Below are 6,000 nucleotides of genomic sequence, written 5' to 3'. Positions count from 1 at the left end.
TGACTGAACATCTTGTTAGGCATCCCTATGTACTATATTTACAAAGTGTGCGGGCATACGTGGATGCAATTTAAAAAGTGGGTATACCAGGCCCACTTTTTGTTTTCCTCCTGACACAATCTCAGGCTGGATATAGAAAAGCAATCTCTCAGCTAAGTGATTTGCAAAAAGTGTCACATTCTCACCTGGCAGTAATTGCCTGCTGGTGTCGCTCAGCTGTGGTGATAGATGCTCATGAAAGGAGAGGGGATGTGGCGAGCCAGTGGAGGGGAGGAGGGGAGGGGTTACAATGACCAGCTTGAGGGATGTATTGTCAGGACTGAAAGGAGAGCTTTAAGATGCATATAATAAAAGCTTTTGTTCACTGCCAGGTGTAAGAAATGGGTAATTTTTGTTAGTATGTGTGTATGTGTGAAAATAGGAAAAAGGCTGTGCATGTGTGCGTGTGCGTGTTCCATGATTGGCACAGAATATGATCTGGCCTAAGGCAATGCAGCAATGGCATCTACTGGGATCCTACACCTCTATGAATGGCAGGAAAGGAAGGAAAACAGCACTGAGCCTGGGAAAAAAAATGAGAGATGCATATTTTCAAAGCTGCAATGGTTGTGATTTTTACATGTGCTTTTTATCATTCTCTTTCGTGTCCAATCTTCATATTCCATTCTTCCTCTTGGTTTTGCAGCATTTGTAGATCAAATCCCTTTGATCTGCGTACAAAAGGAATTAAACTTGTCAGACAAGGTTTCTGTTGCGCCTAATTGATTAACTGGATTTTTGAGGGCACCTCAGAACCCTGGGTAAATATGGAACAGTTTGATTTAAATAAAGTTGAAAGTTGGAATATTCTGTCAGACCAGACAGGTTTTATGACCATCTTTTATTTATTTTACTTGTACAGCTTATATCATTCTAGCCTCCCTACCAGCAAACATATTTTCAGCACTTGTCCATTTGTGAACACCAAGAGGAAAGATCAAGACACTGGTTCAAAATTCAGTGTGTGTGAAATATGAAACCTGAGTAAAGAGATTTGTGTTTCTGAAAGGAAAGTGTTCATGCTTAATGTAGGAATTCTACGTAAAAGAATATACAGTGGTGAGAAAAACGGTTGGTCCTTTTGGTTTCTCATTGGTTTCTTGTTTTTTGCATGTTCGTCCCACTTAAATGTTATAGATCATCAAACAAATTTAAATATTAGTCAAATATAACACAACACAAAATGCAGTTTAAATGAAAGATTTTATTGAGGGAAAACAAGATCCAAACCTACATGGCCCTGTGTAAAAAAGTGATTGTCCCCTAAATGTAATAACTGGTTGGACTACCCTTAGCAGCAACAAGGACAATCAAGCTTTTGTGATAACTTGCAATGAGTCTTTTAATGCAACGTGGGGGGATTTTGGCCACCCATCTATGTAGAATTGTTTTCCTGTGTGAACCTCCTTCTTAAGGTCATGCTACAGCCTCTCATTATGATTGAGGTCAGGACTTTGACTATTCCACTCCAAAGTCTTCATTTTGTTCTTTTTCATCCATTCAAAGGTGGACTTGTTGGTGTGTTTTGGATCATTGTCCTGCTGCAGAACCCAAGTTCACTTCAGCTTGAGGTCATGAACAGATGTCTGAACATTCTCCTTCAGGATTTTTTGGTAGACAGCAGAGTTCATGGTTCCATTTATCACAGCAAGTCTTCCAGATCGTGAAGCAGCGAAATAGCCCCAGACTATCACAAATTTTACTGTTGGTGTGATATTTTTCTGAAATACTGTGTTAATTTTTTGCCAGATATAATGGGACACACACCTTCCAAAAAGTTCAGCTTTTGTCTTGTCAGTCCACAGAGTATTTTCCCAAAAGTCTTGGGGACCATCAAGATGTTTTCTGTCCAAACTGAGATGAGCCTTTATGTTCTTTTTGCTAAGTAGTGGTTTTGGTCTTGTAGGAGAACATCATATTTCTCCTCTGACCCAACAGAAGGGGTCACTTTGCCAGACAGTCCATAATGAACAGGACTGTTTTTGTTTCCTTTGCAGATATCTGAGACCATAAAACAAGGCTGTTAAGCACATTCCAGAGTCAGCAAACAAAGGATTTAAGACTTTTCTAATAGACATGATAATCCACATCTAGGTACTCCAGACACATAAGATGAAACAGACTTCTCGGCGCCTGGACCCCTGTCGATATAATGGTCGTCAACAAGTTAGACCTGGATCTCTCTCTGACTAGGACTACAAACTATGAAATGTACACTTGTAACCAAAATTATAATGTTTAATGTCATGCTCAGTGTCAAAAACATGTTTTGATCCTCTTTCTAGCCCTTAGAATGACAAAGTTACCTTTGAATGTTTTTATTATAAGTTTCTACCATGGAGCCATGCCGCCATCCAGAGGCTAGTTTAAGAAATGTCTTTGGAATGTAATTTTAACAAGTAATACTGTTATAGCATTTTAATACATCTATATTCTACAAGGCTGGTTCGCATAGCCCGAATATAATCTACCTTTCCTTATTCTCGATATTAGTTTGGGTGGCTTACTATTATTACTTAGTTATATGAATTAGGATATTGAGGAAAGTCATAGAAATGAATGTTCCTGATAACGTGTTTTCATACCGACATTTTGTTTGAAAGCGTTTGATTTCATGTCTCACTTGTCCTACTTCTGAGTTTAACATTGTGAAAGTACAACCATTAGTTAATGCTCTTGAAATGAAAGCACTGATATGTAAATCATCATCAATCTGCTCTCAGCTCTTCCGAACCCCGGGTTTTTTCCGATGGTAGTCAGTTTCAGGGAAACCTGTTCCATCATTTTCTATTACTCCAACTGTTATATTATTCATCATATTGTAAATTATTGACTATTCACCATTTTGTAAATAAACCACATATTTCACTTTAGTCGTTGTCAGAAGGTCCTTGCGAGCCAGAAATAGATGATCCCTGTACTGAGAGCTGACACCTCAGATATGATGAGATTGATTATTTACTAATAACTGATTTGACCCAATATTAGTTGATTTATTCTTACAGTGTACTTTACATCTGTAAGTGGTGCCCCCTTTTGACAAGTGCAGTTATTAGACTTATTTGTTTAATAATTTAATTCCCCTTCTTGAACTTGCCATGCAGGCCATTTTTCCCAGTCTCTTTCTTATGGTGGAGTCATTAACACTGACCTTTACAGAGGCAAGTGAGGCCTGCAGTTCTTTGGATGTTGTTGTTGTCTTGGATGAGTCGTCACTGCTCTCTTGGGGTAATTTTGGTCGGCTGGCCACTGGGAAGGTTCCCCACGGTTCCATGTTTTCACCATTTCTAGATAATGGTTCTCACTATGGTTCACTGGATGTCTCGGTATGATGTCCAGCTTTTGAGGATCTTTTTGTATACTTCACTTTGTCAGGCAGTGATTTCTTGATTGATAACAGGTGTGGCAGTAACCACGCTTGGGTGTGACTAGAGAAATTGAACTCAGGTGTGAAAAACCACAGTTATGTTTTAACAGGGGGTACAAACTGTTTTTCACACAAACATGTAGGTTTGGATTTATTTATTTTTTTTGTCCTTAAATAATAAAAAACTTAATTTACAAACTTCATTTTGTGTTTGCTTGTGTTGTCTTTGTCTAATGCTTTATTTTTATTAATTTATTTGATGATCTGATATATTTAGTTGCTACGAACATGCTAAAAAAATAAGAAATCAGGAAGGGGGCAACACTTTTTCACACCACTGTATTTAAGGTGACTCAACACTTTATGTTCAAACTACTTAACAAGATATTCGCTTTATCATAATTTCAAGTCACACCCCTATACTGCACAGGTAAAAAGGGCCATAAAAACAAAGTCCTTGAAAATAAAACACAGCCATGATCTCCCATACATCATGAAAATAATCCATGTTATTTCAAATGAAGAATCTCATTACATCATGTAAATTTGACGGCTCCAAAGATGTGAGAGTAGACATACGCTTATGTTTGTTAGCCAGAGCTAATGACCCCTCTCCACAAAGCTCTCCAGTGCAACCGCCTAAGGATAGAGCTAAACTCATCAAGGGGGTAAGCAACTCACCTCCTTGATTTTGACACACAGCAAGTCTTTCTCAGGGGTGAACTCTTGAATGGTTCTCCAGGTGTGAGTATGCACACACGGATCTACGCACGGACAGTGATGAATGCTGGCGCACATTTCACTCATAAACACTTGCTGTGAGACATGGAAAAGCTGAATCCTGCCTAAAAACAAATCTATGCAAAATGTTTTGAAGGAAAATAACATTCGCTCAGTGTCATATGTCTCATTCAGTAGCTGAAATATTTGATAATACTGTTAGCAACATAACAATATGTGAGCTAGCACTGATATCCAAACTGAAGGCTGCGTCTGATGCACATTGTAGGTTGATGCACATTGTTCATTCGAGTCCCATCAAAGTAATGGGCTGAATTGTCTCTGATTCATCTATCCCAACACTCCTCATATGTCACAATGTACCCCACCTGCTACATATGCTTGAAAAGACAATAAAAACAACTTGGATGCTGAAATGTACTCGGTACCCATGTTTGGCATAATCTTGCAATGTGCTTTATAGATTCAGTCTTAAACCTCCTGAACTGCTCGCACTTTCAGTGGAGTCAACCAAATAATTTCATTCATGTTTGATTATTAGGAACTGTATGTACAACTTTCCATAATAATAAATCAGCAAGTAATTACACCATAGTTTCCTTATAAATGCCATCACAGTTTCAGTTCTTTAAATTCATTTAAAGGCAGAAGTGGTCGCTGTGGGGAGTCAGGTCATAATTACCTGCACTAAAAAATGTTATCAAGGCACATTTTGAGTGTCCATAGACTAGGTTACATTGCAGCAATATTTGACAACATGTGAACTGGGGAAGACTCATAACACACAAAGTTTTGTTTTTTGCTTCCTCTTTAGTTAACGTGGCCAAATAGTTAGACTAATATAGTTTACATTGTTTTAATTTCCACCCATGCATGGCATTCTGCTCTTGGAAGGAGGAATGACCTGGATTATCTGAAATGCAAACAAATGCCCTTAACAGTACAATATTGGAGAAGGATGATTTCTCGCACAGGTAAACTGGTTCCTCTAAACAGTATCATCCTAGGTTCATGTCCAGGCCAGGGCTCTGTGGCTCTCATTTTAGGGAGGCTGTGGACGTACGGTTAGAGAAGCAGCTTTGGGAGTTACTGGTTCCAATCCTCTTGAGATATTTGCTGGCTCATGTGCCTTGAGCAAGCAACCTTGCACTGCTACTCACTCCTCTACAAGTGCTACTACTTGGGTTGCATCCAGAGAAAAAAGAAAAAAAACAAAACTTGTGTGTACCTATATCTTTACATGGCCAATAATGTTGACTTTTCATAATTGGTTAGGATTTAAAAACTGCAGTCTGAACATGGAATGAATAAGTGGTGTGCAGTTTTATTTAAAAAAAAAAAAACAGTTTCTCCTGTTTACTTGGTGATCTTTGTAGTGTAGTGAAGAAGTTGTGTTTACTATCCTTTGGTTGGAATGAAGAACACAGGTAGTGAGTCTCTTGTAATGCTTTTCCCTTAAAAAGTTCTGCTTTTACAAGGGATGCTGTTATGAAACCATGGAACCACTTTACCACCTAGAGAACCAACTTGCGATGGGACTTTTATAGCAAATGTAGTGAGAAAAAAAAAAAAAGGTTACAGATAATGTTGTTTAGCTGTAAGCTTTGCAAATGTTTATTTCTATCCAGTGGAGTTAGTTAAGATATTTGCTGGTAATGCAGACCTACACAACCTGCAAGACAAAAGGTCTGCTTATTTGCTGTTCCACAGTTTATTTTTCTTTTTAATGAAATATACCCACAGATGATGATAATGATGATCTAATATTTTCATTTTGGTTTCTAAATATATCTTTTTGGTAGAAAAGCTCAGGATGCTCATCTCACTTCTGGGTTGAACAGCTGCAGACTCTG

This window comes from Mugil cephalus, chromosome 9, assembly GCF_022458985.1.
Source record: "Mugil cephalus isolate CIBA_MC_2020 chromosome 9, CIBA_Mcephalus_1.1, whole genome shotgun sequence".
In the NCBI taxonomy this organism is placed as follows: Eukaryota; Metazoa; Chordata; class Actinopteri; order Mugiliformes; family Mugilidae; genus Mugil; species Mugil cephalus.
Note: the sequence above shows the minus strand (reverse complement) of the source record.